The following is a 15,704-nucleotide window of genomic DNA, read 5'->3' on the forward strand; positions in this document are numbered from 1 at the left end:
TGTAAATTCCCCAGTCTCATATATGTCTTTATCAGCAGTGTGAAAATAGACTAATATTACCAACCTTCAATAGGAAGGTGAAAATAGCACGAGATGCCAAAATTTGCCCAGCCGCAAGAATCAGGGCCTAGAAGATGGGCCATCAACTAAAGAAAGGGAATGACCCCTGGAAAGAACTGTCTAGTGCTGCAAATCTATGACCAGATCCTTGTGTAACGTGAAAGCATGTTTGTGACTTTCCACAACTGATTTCAGGGATCTCTTAAATCTCAATCTCTCACACTCTCTCTCTCTCCTCCACCCCACCTCCCCCTAGGCATTCTCACACAGCACCAATGAGATGTGTCCTTGAACCAAAAACTATATGTACAGTTCTACAGTGGATAATACGGGATGTGCTGATGGAAGAGGAAAAATGTGAGAGTGTATTGTTTAATGGTAAAATCTCCCCACATTTTACGATTGCTTGTTAAGAATAATAACCAAAGCATTAGTAGAACATACTGTAGAAATTCAGTGTGTATTTAAACAATGAAGGGGGAATTTCATTCACTAATTAACTCAATTAATGAGAGGATTTAAAACTCATCTATTTTCATAGGCCCTGTCCTATAGTGGGACAGGTGCCCTGTTCTCTGATAGCATATCTTACTATTTTTTTCTGGGACATCTCTACAAGTTTCTTCCTTTTTGAATAAATCAAATAAGTACCTCTCAAACATTTAGATCTTCATATAAAGGCCTCCTTATTTAGACCTCCTTATGAAGGCCTTCCACGTAGGCCTTCATAAGGAGGAGGAAGGCTTGGAAAAGTACTGTGAGAAGAATATTTCACCCCGTATTGCCACCACCCAGCCTGAAATTCTGAGAAACAAATGTTCTCAATCATTTGTATAGTTTGGTAGGCTTATTTTCTCACAGCTGTGTGAGATAAAAACAAGTCGCTGATTTTTTCCTGAGTAAACCAAATTCTAACTGGAGAGTCTATACCAGAAAAGCATCTATTTAAATGCACATATTCTTGTTTAGTATTCGTTGACATGCTTGGATGAAAGACAATATTCTGTTATTTTGTCTTGCTCTCTCTCCTAGTAACCAAGGCAGAAAGCTATCAGTGTGTGCGCGAACAACTCCCATATGAAATTATGACAATGTATTGCTGAGCAAGGTTCTTTGAGGAAGTCAAGAAATGCAAAAATCAAAGTTCTCATAAGTACACTAACTTTTTGCATAAACATTTCCCACTCTAAATCTCATCATTGCAGGTTCTGTGTCTCATTTCCTGGAAATCTAGGGATGACTCTCCAGGCTGAGAACAGGATATCTTGAAGCACTACAGAAATGGTAATTGTGCGCTCCTGAAAATATAGAATTTAGAAGGTTAGAAGGAGATAGATCAAGTCGAAGCAGCCTCTCTCTGTAGATTACACACATCAGTTCAGATGGATTGGACATAAGTATCCCAATGGAAGGAGGCAATGGGTGCCCATTCCCAGACCATTCCAGTAATGCATCTACGTATCCCAAGCTCTCTATAGAGAGAACATACTTGGAGCACCAAACAATAGTGAACATCAAAATATCCTTAGTAAGGCAGCAAAATGGGGGAAACTTTATTTCTAAAATTATAATATTCTGTACAGTTCTTTGGGGATAAGGGAGTGAGTCTCTCAAGACTGCTAACTGCCTTCTAAGGGATGGGTCCATTTAACCACAGGCATTTTGCTTTGCAAGAACAACAGGCCCATTTGGGACAGGGCTAAATTGTTTGGGACGATTGAGAACGTGTGCTATCTCCCACCAGCTGTTTTTCTTTCTTTGCCTTTTTCCATGGAGCATCCATCCTCTTCTCTAAATAAAAGAGAAGCAAATGTTTAACAAATACAGGTTTGAAGAACTGTCAGATTATGAGCCTTCAGCCTGGTTGACCCAATAAGGCAACTAGGTGGGGAGTTTCTTTGGTTGACTCTCCTCTCTCTATCTTCTACTACCACATCTTCCTCTACAGTGGATTCCTGTGGTCCCGGATTTCATAACTTTTCACATACATGGCCTCTTCTCAGTGTGGTAATGTTGGTCCAGACAACCTATTAAAAAAAAAATTAGAAAATCCTCTAAGAAGCCACAGCATGGCCCCCAGGCTCTGGGCTCAAGTCTTTGGTTTCAAGACCCCTTGGTTACCAAAATATTCTGAGTTGATCCCTAAACACCACATTCCATCTCAACAGGAAAATTAGACAGCAGAGTTCACAGCAGAGAATTAAATGCTGGAAATCAGAAGATTAGTTCTAGTTAAGGCATTAACTAGCTAAGTGACCTTAGTCACCATGTCAGGATAGTGCTCACCAAAAACTCATGTGTTCTTCTACCTTCCCCAGCCCCCCTGCAGTTGGGCTGGGATCCTGTGACTAGAGTTTGCTGATGAAATGTGAACAAAAGTCATCTGTGTCACCTTCAGGACAAGGTAGTGAGGAGCCAGTGTGTCTTCTCAGTCTGTCTCTTGCCCTCCTCTGTGACCTTGGAGGCCTCATGTTCCAGATGGAATAGCTACAAGATGGAGAAAGACCACTGAGTTGCATCTCATTGAGACATGAAAAATACCCTTTTATTGTGTTGAGTCATTGATATATTGTGTTTTATCTGGAGCAGCCAGCATTAAGTAACTAATACAGTCACTTAGCCTTTCTGTGATCTAGTTTTTTAATCCAGTCCCAATATATTGAACCACATTGACAGAAGATGAAATGAAACCCCAGAGATAAAATTGTTTCAAAATGATAAGTTATTATTACATAAATGACCTTGTCATCTCTTGGGTGCAGGAGTCACTCAATTCAAATAGCCTATGTGGGAAGTAGAAAAGTTCCTCTTCAAAGTTTTCTTTCTTGTTTAAGAAAAACATATAAGTGTTAGAAATAATAGTTTGTTTTAAACACTTTCTTCAGAAGCTAGAAGCCCTATCCTATGTAGCTGTCACACATGCTTCCAGGCACATAGAACATTCTATGTCCTTGTACTTTAACCAAGATATCTGTGCTGGATGTGTTCACAGGCATGTCCCAGCTCACAGCCTATGTCCCTTCCTTATTTGGACTTCCTTTTTTTCTTGCTCTCCATTGCTTTTATCTGTTTAGAAAAGTTTCAAGTTATTAGCCAATTGGGTTTTATTTTAGATTATGAGGTCTGGCTCCAGCCAACAGAGATCAGACACAGAAATAAGGACAACCCCAAATGCCTAAGAAATAAATATGTCTGCTTTCCTTTGTTCATTGTACTCTCATGGCAAGATTGCTAACAGGAGTACCCTTTCTGCAGAAAGTAAAAAGAATTGCTTTGCTGGGAGATCCTTTGTCCCAGTACTAATTTTTCTTGAGGCACCAAAAAGAAAAATTTTATGCATAACAACCTATATTATATGTGAAATGTGCTCATCATTGTGAGAGAGTCTCTAATGCTATGGTGATGGGGCCTTAAGGGAGTCTTCTCTCTTTGTGAACTCTCATTTTCTGCAGAGTCTGGCTATGTGGGACAGACACAAAAGACATTTGCTAAGTAACTAAATGGGGCTACCAGAGGTAAAAACTGGGTCACTTCAGAGCATGTTAGACTCACACCATCTTTTTGTGATTGGACACCAAAAAGCTGACCAATAGCTTCAGAGCAGTCTTGATGGAGAGTTTCCTTGTCAACCAGTGGATGGTGACATTTTCAAACTGCCCTAAAGAAGCTGCTTGAAAATATATAACCATGAGATTTGGGGTTAGAAGAGTTTTTAGAGGCCATCAAATTCAGTTAAAATATACAGTAAGTTTTTTTAGTAATATGTATTTAATTTTATGGAAGTATATTTGGCAATTAAAAATTGTATGTATTTAAGTGTGTAGTTTGCGAATTATAAATATATAAGCTAATTAACATGCCAGCACCTTAGATAATTACCGTTTTCTTTTGGGGGGATATGAGGTGCAAGAACACTTGAGATCTACCCCTTTTGCAAAGTTCAAGGATACAATAATGTATTATTAACTGTAGTCCCTTTGTTTTAAGTTAGATCTGAACTTATTCATCCTGTATAACTGAAACTCTTGACCAACATCACTCCATTTCCCCCTCCCTCAGCCTCTGTGAATTTGTCTCTCTGTTTCTGGCCTATGTCATTTTGACTAATGTCCTCCAGGTTCATCCATGTTTTCACAAATGGCAGAATTTTCTTTTTTTGAGGCTAAATAATATTCCACTGTACATATAATACAGCACATTTTCTTTATCTTTTTATCCATTGATGGGCATTTAAGTTGTTTACATATCTTGACTATTACAAATAATCCTGAAGTGAGCATGGGAATGCAGGTATCTCTTTGAAATCCTGATTTATTGCCTTTGGATATATACCCAGAAGTGGGATTTGCTGGATCATAAGCTATTTTTTGCTTTAGCTTTTTGTGGAACCTTCATACTGTTTTTACATAATGACTGTAACCATTTACATTCCCACCAACTGTGTACATGGGTTCCCTTTTCTCAGCATTCTTGCCAACAATGTTATCTTTCCTGTTAACAGCCATTCCAGCAGGTGAGAGGACTGATTTGATATGCACTTTCCTGACGACTAGTATGCAGAGCATCTTTTCATCTATCTGTTGAGCATCTGTATGTTTCATTTTGAGAAATGTCGATTCAGGTCCTTTGCCCACTTTTCCATGAGGTTTTTGGGGGATTTTGCTACTGAGTTGCACAAGTTCCTTATATATTTTGAATATTAATCCCTTCTCTAACATATGGTTTGCAAATATTTTCTCCCACTCTGTTTCACTCTGTTGATTGTTTCCTTTGCTTTGCAGAAGGCTTTTAGTTCAATGCAATCCCATTTGTCCATTTTTGCTTCTGTTGTCTTAGTGTCATATCCAAAAAATCATTGCCCAGACCAATATAAAGATTTTTCTCTATGATTTATTCTAGTAGTCTTATATTTAAGTCTTTAATCCATTTAGAGTTGACTTGTCTATGGTGTGAGATTAAGGTTCAATTTTGTTCTTCTGTATATAAATATTCAGTTTTCCTAACATCATTTCTTAAAGAGACTATCTTTTCCCCCATTCTATGTTCTTGGCACTGTTGTTTAAGATGAGTTGGCCATGAATGCATGGTTTTATTTCTGGGCTCTATGGTCTGTTCCATTGGTCTATATGTCGGTCTTTATGCCAGTACTATACTGTTTTGATTACTGTAGCTTGGTGATATATTTTGAAATCAGAAAATGTGAGGCCTCCAGCTTTGTTCTTCTTGCTCAAGATTGCTTTGGCTATTTGGGGTCTTTTGTGATTTCATATGAATTATAAGATTACTTTTCTATTTTTGTAAAGAATTATATAGAAAGTTTAACTCTTCCAATGATGAAGGACTCATTTTCCTAATAGAAATTCGATTCCATTTGTGCAGCTATTTTATAAATCCCTTCTTTTATTTTACTTAAATAATTATCCTGCACCTTCTCTCTACTGTTCAGGTGTTTGCTGTTTAGAGCAATACAAATAAGTCTATTTTCTTTGCAACATGACAATTTTTCAAATACTTGAAGATAACTTTAATTCCCTCTTTAGGTTTCTATTTTGCATGTTAAAAACTTGTTTATTTTACAAGTTTGCATATAACATTTTATTTCATTTTGTTTCCTGAATTTATTTGTGCTGAATCTCTTTCCAAAGAAGTTTTAAGGTGACAAACAAAAGGATAAAGTAGATCCAGCAATCCGAAGAGCTGATGTGGTTGCTAAATTTGAATTTCAAATATGACACTGAGTTTCCAGGCAGCAAAGACAATAAGGAAAATAGGATGAGCTTACATAGCTCTGGGTACCAGGAAGAGGAAACACCATGAAAATTATTTCTAGTCTCTTTGTCATCCTTGGCATCTTTCTCTAACAGCATTTAGCTTATCAATATCTTTCCTAAACTGCCATAAATAGAAACAAACAATCCTTCAGATATCATTTGCCCAGAACAAGCTTCTGAAAGTAAATTAAAAGCTACTGCTTTTTAAAAATTAATCTATTATTATTATTATTATTATTATTATTATTTGAGGCATAGCCTCTGCCTCCCAGGTTGGAATGCAGTGGCACAATTACAGCTCACTGCACCCACCCACCCTCTCTTGGATTCAAGCAATTCTCCCATCTCAGTCTCCCAAGTAGCTGGGAACCACAGGCATGCACCATCATGCCTGGCTACATTTTGTATTTTTTGGTAGAGACAGTGTTTCCCTACACTGGCCAGGTTGATCTCAAACTCCTGACCTCAGGTGATTCACTCACCTTAGCCTCCCAAAGTGTTGCTGGAATTACAGATGTGAGCCACCACAGCCAGTCCTAACCATTTATTGTAGACCAAGAATATACAAGATGCTTAACATATATGATCTGTAATTCTCACATTAGCCTTGAAAAATAGATATGAATACCTCAATTTCACAAATAAGTAAACTAAGAAATTAAGTAACTTACCCAAAGTCACACAATTATTTCAGATTCAGGTCTATCTGAATATAGATCTTGTATTCTTTTTATTATTCAATGATGAATTCTCAACTAAAAGGATTATATGATTTCTAAAGGTGTCTCACTAAAAACTACAGGCATGTTGAGTCAGAGAGAAAATATGGTTGAATGTTTTGGATCTGACATTTTCTTAAAAACCAACACTGGTAACTGTTTTCATCTTCTTCCGGCATCTTAAGGAATCACAGAAACACATGTGAGTCGGGGGTGGTTTTGTTTTGTATACTGCAGCCATTACTCATTTTTTGGGACATACTCAATGCAAACTGGATTTGGATCCACTGGGCTTTGTCAAGCACAGGTGCTCATGCATTGATTCAAATTCAGGTTGGCAGAATAAATATTCAATATGGAAGTTCATGTCTCTAAAAGCATATAGAGAGTATATTAAGAACTATAATACATAAGAGGGGAATGGGAAAATCTTCTCCCTACTGGCTAGAGGCCTCTCAGATCAAGCCTTTTCTCTCCATTTCCAGGGTCCCTAACTTAGACCAGACCCTTATTATCTCTCACCTTTAATGCTACAATAGCTTCCCAACTATCTGCCATGCCTCAGGCCTCTACCCTAATCTATTCCATTTTCCACATCCTCCCCAGGGTTATGTCCTTAAAAATAGTTCTATCGTGTCTTTTTCCTGTTTATAAATCACTGCCAATTTCCATTGCTCAAAATATCAAATTAAAATCCTGTCACATGGCACACAAAACGCTTAACTATCTGGTATTAATTTTTCACTCTAGTCTCACCTCCTTTTCTTTCTCCATAATACCCCAATCTTTAGACCCCACTGAACTTTTCAATATTCCACACTGTGCCTTATCACTACCTCGTGTCTTTGCATGAGTTGTTTGCTCTTCCAAGAAATGCTCTCCCACTTTCCCTCACCTGGAAAACTTCTACTCATTTAAGATTCCACTTAAAAGTTTTCTCCTCTATAAAGACTTATTTTCCCAGTCAAAATTAGTCTCTCCTTCTTCTGGGATCTCATAGTCCTCTCTCTAATAAATTATTTATTATTTGTTTTACATTTCTTTAGATCCCCACCTGACTCTTTTACAGCAGTAACATATACTGTTCAAACACATACCTTCAAAGTCCACAAGAGAAAGTCTACAAGAAATGTTTCTTGAACGCATCTCCCCATCACTAGGAGATAAATAAAGGCTAAATTGCTTTATATACCATCAGAAGTTGAACAAACTCCAAAACTGAATTCAGATGGCTTCTGTGAATGAGGTTAGTCCAGAAAAAGGGGTAAGGAATGACAGCCATCATTCATAGAAATAACAGGAACTCAAAACTATATTTGAAGGCCACTCAAAATATGTTAATAGTCACGATGACCCACATATAATGTCAGGAAGAAAAATCTGAATTATGACTTCTATAACAATGCTTATTTGGCTTTTTCCTATGACAAAATTTGTGTGTAATTATTATGATAAGATAAAGTAGATATGTAGATAAATAAAACAGGAAAAAAAATCACTCATAATTAAACCATCCAGGGAAAATTACCATTAACATTTTGGTGTACCTTTTTCACATATACAAGAATTTGTATGTGCTTTTTCACATAACAATACATTGTGAGTATTTTCCAGGTAATTAAATTTTATTCTAAACCATGACTATATATCAGCCCATTATGTGTGTGCATATGCAATAATAAATTTATCTACTTCTATTCTTGGGTATAAAGGTTGCTTCCAACTTTTCAGTATTAAGTGCCACAAATTATCCCTGTAGCTACCAGTACTTCAAGGCCCTTTTAAAAGATTGTGCTAATTTTCCAGTAACAAGTCAAGTATAAGGGTTCCTGTTTATCTTAAACTTCTGCTAACTATGAGCATTTAGGCTCTGATCTTTAACTAGAAAAAAACAAATCTGATCAACTGTACTATATTTTGTATCTAATAAAAGTAATTATTTTCAGAATGGGGATAGGGGTTAAGGCATCCATAAATGGGATGGTCAAAGATAAAATCTGGTGATGCATCTGAGCCCATGAACACGAGTATTTTGTTTGTACAGCAGGAACCTTCTGACAAAGATGAAAGCCTCAGGGTCATCATATGTGATAGTCCCACCTCTCATGATGATCCACTTCCTCTGCCTCTGATTCCTGCTCACCTGGCTACAAGCAGCCTGAAGGAAAAGCATAACCTTGTACTAACAAAAGCTTGATGGTCAAGGATCATTCTCACTGTCAGTTGTCACTCTGATCCATGTCTCAGTCACCTGTGATAATTGTGTTAATGTGAGTCTATCTCCGGACTTATTAGCTCTGGCAAAGAATTTTCAGGGCCAAAATTAGAGGTAAAACCTTAGATGGTTCCCAAACTTGCTACCCAACAGTATCACGCAACCAAGGGTATTTTGTTTTTTTATTTTTTTAATGTTGACTTTCAAGACCTGTCCCTAGAGTTTCTAATTTGGGAGGTATGGGATAAGACCTAGGAATCTCTATTTTTTAAAGTTACACAGCCAATTCTGATGTAAGCCAAAGACTGAGAACCACGGACCTAGACTGTGATGGCCTAACCAGGGTCTTTATCCTTCAAAGCTGGTCTAAGAGAGCAGCCGGCTCTCTCTAAGTAATAGTTTTGTTTCTCTTTATGGCATCCTCAAACAGCAATAGGTTAAACCAAGGAAAGTAAGACCTAATGTGTCTTGTTCCTACTGTGTTCCTCACAATATTTCTGAGTCCTAAGGCTCAGTTTCCTCATCTGCAAAATGCAGTCACAACTTACATGTCAACACTTATGAAACAAAATAAATATTATGAACGGAAATATTATTTTAGTCAGAGCTTTCCTTTTTATCACAACTCTAAGCCTGGCTGTAAGCCTGAAACACAGCATAGACAGAAAGTAGTAGTAAATGAATCTAGCAGACTTTTTTTTTTTTAATAGGCCAGACTCAGATGTCGAGTTTGCAAAGCAGTTGTGTGAGCTGTAGCAACTTTTGGAAAATGTAGTCTAAAACCCTTGATGACAATAGAGAAAAATCTCAGTTCTCCAGGACCTTTTCCTTTTCTCTGCTATGCCCCTGTAGGTCTCCTAGGGATTCTGAGAAAGGTGCTGTGGCTGTAACTCCCAGCTGCTTCTCTAATGGCGAGAGTATGGGCATCCTCTCTGAGAGTGGGACTTAGTTGGAGAATCTCCAAACTGGGCCAAAGCCAGCTGGGCTCTGCTGAAAATGAGGAAAGCCCAGTCAAGGCCTAATACCCAGCCACCACTCCAACTCCAAGCCCAGGTGTCATAGCACCAGAAATAGAGAAAGAAAAAAATTCAAAATAAATTCCTGCATTATGCCCTAATCAGAAAAGGTGTCCTTAAGCCCTTAAAAAGATGGGGAGCTCAGAGAGAAAAAGAGGTGCTAGACAGCAATTCTGCAAATAGAGAAAAGCAATGCATATGACTTTAGTTCTACAGAGTGGACCTATCTTCAATCTACTTTGTTGTTATAACTAGAAGAGCAAAAAGGGAGTCTGACCGTCTTATGATGGCCATCATTAGGCCATGTGGTGGAACCCGCTGCTCTTGCCTATAAGATGGCAAGATCTTCTTTCACATTAGGGTGGAACCAGGACCACTTCAAACATTCTAAAAGGCAGGTAGGGGATCCTAGGGACCAACCCAGTCCATACCCACATGCCAAGGAAACCAGAGCACCCAAAGCCTTGAGATGAGGGGAACCAACCTACCATCCTTCACAACATGCCCATCCCCAGGACCAGACCAGGCCTGCAGCAGGCCTGCCACGTGTTGTCCCTCAGCCTTGTCCTTGCCTCTGACCTTACTCCAAAAGGTCTTAGCAGTAAAGGAGTTTCTAAGACTAAGAGCTGGGCACTGGAAGGCCTAGCGCAAGTTCATGGAGGATACAACCCAAGCCTGAGGGAGAAGCCCTGCCTGCAGAGAGCACAGTTATGCTGCCTTTCACAGATACCTGCCAAGTACCAGCCCTCCTATAATGATCCATAGCAGTGGACATCAGAAGGCTGCCTTTTCTTCGGGTCCTGGGTTCCTCCTTTGTCTTCACATCAGCCCCAGGAAGCCTGGGAATGCAGGGGATTAGTGCAGGGTCTGAAGAAGGAGAAGAGTGGGGAACCAATACTCAGCTGGGAGAGATGAACTTTTACAAGTGAGCAAAAAGTTGTCAGTGAAACATCTGCTCTCAGTAGGCCAAGGTGAGCAGATTGCTGAGCTCTGTCTGTGACTAAGGATGGCTGGAAACATAAAATCCAGATAATTTTGAATTTGTTTTTCTATTTCAATAAAGAAAAATATATATTTGGACTTTTTTCCTCTCTCTCTTCTTCTGGACGTAGCATTAGCTGGCTTCCTCCACAATAAGCCCCCAAATAGAACAAATGCGTGAGAGGTGGGAGCATTGAGGACAGCCCAGAGACAAAATTAGAACCAAGTCTTGGGAGGCGCAGAATCCTAGATTTTTCACAAAATCTGCTCTCAAATTCCAGCTCCAATAACACTGCTCTTTTGCAAAACTGGCAACAGTTGCCACTGAGAATCTCAACAGTATATCATACTTGTCAATCTGGATTCCTTGGCAATGATTCAACCTGTTGTGAAACTGGTATTTGCTGCTCTCCTCGCCCCCACATTAGCCATCTCCCCTAGATCTCTTTGATTTCTTGTTTACTTCTCTCTTCTTCTGTTTGTCACATTTTTAGGAGGCCACAGCCAATGAAGGGGAAAAGAAGGCAAGGCAGATGCTGCTTTTATTTTGCAGCTATTGATTATGTGAAACACACCATCTCTAGGAAAAAAATAGGGCTAAATAACTGAAATTTGTAGCGACTAACCCTGTGCTGGCAGGGATAGATTAGCTGAGCTCTAGTGTGCTCAGATCTCATTTCTGTGTTCAGTGATTCTCTTCATCTGGTTTGCTGATAAGTGAATCTCATCTTTCAAGACAGGCTATGAGTATCAAATTATTTTTCTCTTTTTCTCCTAATAGGATACTTAGCAGCAGCCAGCATCCTGTAAGTGAAGGTGACCTCAGATTGGGTGAAAAGTTTTCCCTGTCAGTTCCAACCCTATAGGTGTGTCTTCAACCCAGGTGGAACTGGGTGCCAATGAACTTGTTTAAGCTCAACCAATCTAGGAAACTTAACAGGCAGGGATACTGCTATAGAAATTAACACAGACCAGTTTAAGAATCTGAGTAGTGGGCTGGGCGCGGTGGCTCATGCCTATAATCCCAGCACTTTGGGAGGCCGAGGCGGACGGATCACGAGGTCAAGAGGGCAAGAGATCGAGACTATCCTGGCCAACACGGTGAAACCCCTTCTCTACTAAAAATACAAAAAAAATTAGCCAGGCGTGGTGTTACGCGCCTGTGGTCCCAGCTACTCGGGAGGCTGAGGCGGAAGACTCGCTTGAATCCAGGAGGCGGAAGTTGCGGTGAGCTGATATTGCGCCACAGAACTCCTGTCTGGTGACAAAGCAAGACTGTCTCAAAAAAAAGAATCTGAGTAGTGGACAAAGTGCTGCATGGGCACTTATTCATTGACTCAAATAAAAATAAACAGACTCAAAGCCAATCATTGATACACAGATGTCTCCGTCCAATGGCTATTTCTTCCATTCAAGTGAGAGGTGACGCTGAGTACCAATTTTTTTTTACTTCCAGCAAACCTGGGCAAACACTTTTAGAGTATGTCAAATTAAATATAAACTAAGCACTGTTGGGTATTCAAAGTATTTTATTTAATTTAATCCTTTCCAGTCACCCTGCAAACTGATCATTGTCATCCACTTATCATAGATGAGGAAATTGAAGGTTCAGAGAGATTTAGGAACCCAGCGACCTAGAAATTCAAACCTGTGTCTCTGGACTTAGAGTCCTGAGTTCTTCCTACTACCCCAAAGCTCCTCCAGACTTTTACCTGTACATACACTGGGCAGATTTAAGACGATAAAAGCTCAAAATTAGAGGGCAAGCCAATGAAATAATCTGTAAACAAGTCAGTGGCAAAGACATAAGCATTAACTAAGAGAACATATTTTCTCCATAATAAAATCATAACGTGATTTCTCCATATCACAAACTTGTGAATATGAAATTCTATATATTTTGTTTTAAACAATTTATGTTACTTAGCAAAATTAAAGAATATCTTATGGGAATTAAGAACATACGTTTTAGAGACTTTTTTATAGTTTCAATATTTTTAAAAATAAAAAAACTATATAAAAGGAAGACAATTTTAAAATTGCCAAGTAAATTCCTAACTGTATAAAGAAAAACACAATAAGAGGGGACTTTAAAAAGTTCATGGAAAAATTAATTAAAAGATAAAAATAAAAAATATAAACTTTGTTCTCAACATAAACCCTGTCAACTTCAAAACACTTTTGTTAGACGACGGTATCAGCCATTATAGTCCATCCCTAAAGAACTGAAGGTCCTGGGTTTTTAACCATCTCAATGCAGTCTTTTTAACATTATTTACCGAAGAAAAATAGATTCCCTTTAAATATTTTTTCAGATAAGGAAACAGAATAAGTCAGAAGGAGCCAAATCAGGACTGTAAAGTGGATGCCTAATGATTTTCCATTGACACCCATAAAATTGCCCTTCTTTGTTGAGAAGAATGAGCAGGAGCATTGTCAGAGTGGAGAAGGACTGACTCTCTGGTGAAGTTTTCCTGGGTGTTTTTCTGCTAAAGTTACTAACTAACTTTCTCAAAACATTCTCATAATATGCAGATGTTATCACTTTTTGGTGCTTCAGAAGATCAACAAGCAAAATGACCGGAGCTTTCCAAAAAACTATTGCCATGACCTTTGCTCTTGGCTAGTCCACTTTTGCTTTGACTAAACCACTTCCACCTCTTGGTAGTCATTGTTTTGATTGTGTTTTGTCTTCAGGATCATACTGGTAAAGCCGTGTCTCATCTCCTGTTACATTTCTTTGGAGAAATGCTTCGGGATCTTGATCCCACTTGTTTAAAATTTATATTGAAAGCTATGCTCTTGTCTGGAGCTGATTTGGATGCAACAGTTTTGGCACCCAGAGTGGAAAGTTGCTCAACTTTCATTTTCAGTCAGAATTGTGTAAGCTGAACCAATTGAGACATCTATGGTGTTGGGTATTATTTCTGCTATAATCATCTACACTCTTCAATTAGTACATGAACAAGATTAACTTTTTTCTTCACAAATCCATGTGGATGGTCTGGTGCTGTGGGCTTCATTTTCAACACCATTTCATCACTTCTTAAAACAAGCTATCCATTTGTAAACTTCTGATTTTTTTTTTTTTAGATGGAGTCTTGCTCTGTTTCCCAGGCTGGAGTGCGGTGGTGTGATCTTGGCTCACTGTAACCTCCACCTCCCAGGTTCAGGTCATTATCCTGTCTCAGCCTCCTGAGTAGCTGAGATTACAGGCACATGCCACCACGTTTGGCTAATTTTTGGATTTTTAGTAGAGATGGTGTTTCACCATGTTGGTCAGGCTGGTCTCGCACTCCTGACCTCATGATCCACCTGTCTCAGCCTCCCAAAGTGCCAGGATTACAAGCGTGAGCCACAGCGCCCAGCCAACTTCTGATTTCTTTAGGGCCTTATCTCTACAAATGTTTCATAAAGTATCAATGACTTCACCCTTCTTCCACCTAACCTTCACCGTAAACTTGGTATTTGTTCTTGCTTCAATTTTAGCAGAATTTATGTTGCTCTGATAGGGGCTCTTTTCAAATTGATGTTTTATGCTTCTTAGTGCCTCAAACTAGATCGTGTTCAGACACAACAAGTTAGTACCAGGGTTTTTTTTGTGCAGCAAAATTTTGAAGTCCATGTATAGTTTTTTCATTTTCCATGGACTTTTTGAAGTCCCATGATCTATAATTGGGAGTGATGATGCTATTGCTAAGACAGTTCCCTAGCACATAATCCCAGTTACCTATTTGAGTATGAATTAACAGTGCTATAGTATAAACATGTCCTAAGAATACTTTAGAAGGTACCCACGAAGAAATGTACTGGAGCATATATAAATGTGTCCATTAGTTCATACTATGCCACTTGATTTTTTTTAAAAAATCATGAAATGGAGTTTATTATACAGGAATTCTCCAGAGTAGAAATGTCACAAACACATATGCAGAAAAATAAATGTGGTGCTCTGGCAGAGGGGATAGAACAAACATGAAAACCAAGAAACATCAAGGTAAAACCAGTTGTCTCTAGAACAGAGGTGGCTGGCACACCCTTTTCAGTGCTTGACAATCAAGTCTCTACACTGCTCTGGGATCCTTTTGGAAGGTCAGACACTCTCCATATCATTAGGAAAGGTTTATGTTAAATATAGAATATTATAAAAGTATTTGGCTAACAAGAATCATGTAACAAAGTAATTTAGGAGCTCCAGAAAAATACAATTATTACTGCTATTATGAGTCATCTTTTTAAAAGGGCTCAAATATATATACATGTATATATTATATATAATTATATAGCCATATTAGTAATCATTTTTTAAAAGAGCCAGTATTGCATAAAATACTTTGATGCTTCATGTATATTATCTCTAGTCCTTTACATTTTAAACAACTGTTGAAGAATTTTATTAAACAACTTCACTCCAAAAGTAGCTCTAATGGTCAGATGAGTTTTCAGTCTGTCTAAAAAAATTAGTATCCCCATAAGCCATTACCACAACTTTTAAATGAAAAAATATATAAAAACATAAAACATACTTTTATATTTTATGTATTGTATATGACATAAAATGTACAATTAGTACTTTTTGCTAATTGCCCAATTTTCAAGAGGTATAACAAGCAATGCATTTTAAACAATCATTAATTATTTAATTATTTCAGTTATTTACTTACTTATGGTATCGATTTTTACTTTTGTAACAAATTACCTATTCTCACATTCTATTTTGATATCTTATGCTAAATATTTGGTAGATGTGTAATAGACACATAAACAAGTCCTCATATAGCTGGTCAAAATTATTTCTGACATCTCTTATACAAAGAAGAATGCTCTAATAATCTGTTTTTGAAGTAGGAGACAACATTCAAGAAAATAAACCAGATAAATATTGCAATTTACAATGGTTCAGCATATTTACTGTGGATGTTGCTATTCTTAGCATTGATCA

Source organism: Saimiri boliviensis, chromosome 11, assembly GCF_048565385.1.
Source record: "Saimiri boliviensis isolate mSaiBol1 chromosome 11, mSaiBol1.pri, whole genome shotgun sequence".
Taxonomy (NCBI): Eukaryota; Metazoa; Chordata; class Mammalia; order Primates; family Cebidae; genus Saimiri; species Saimiri boliviensis.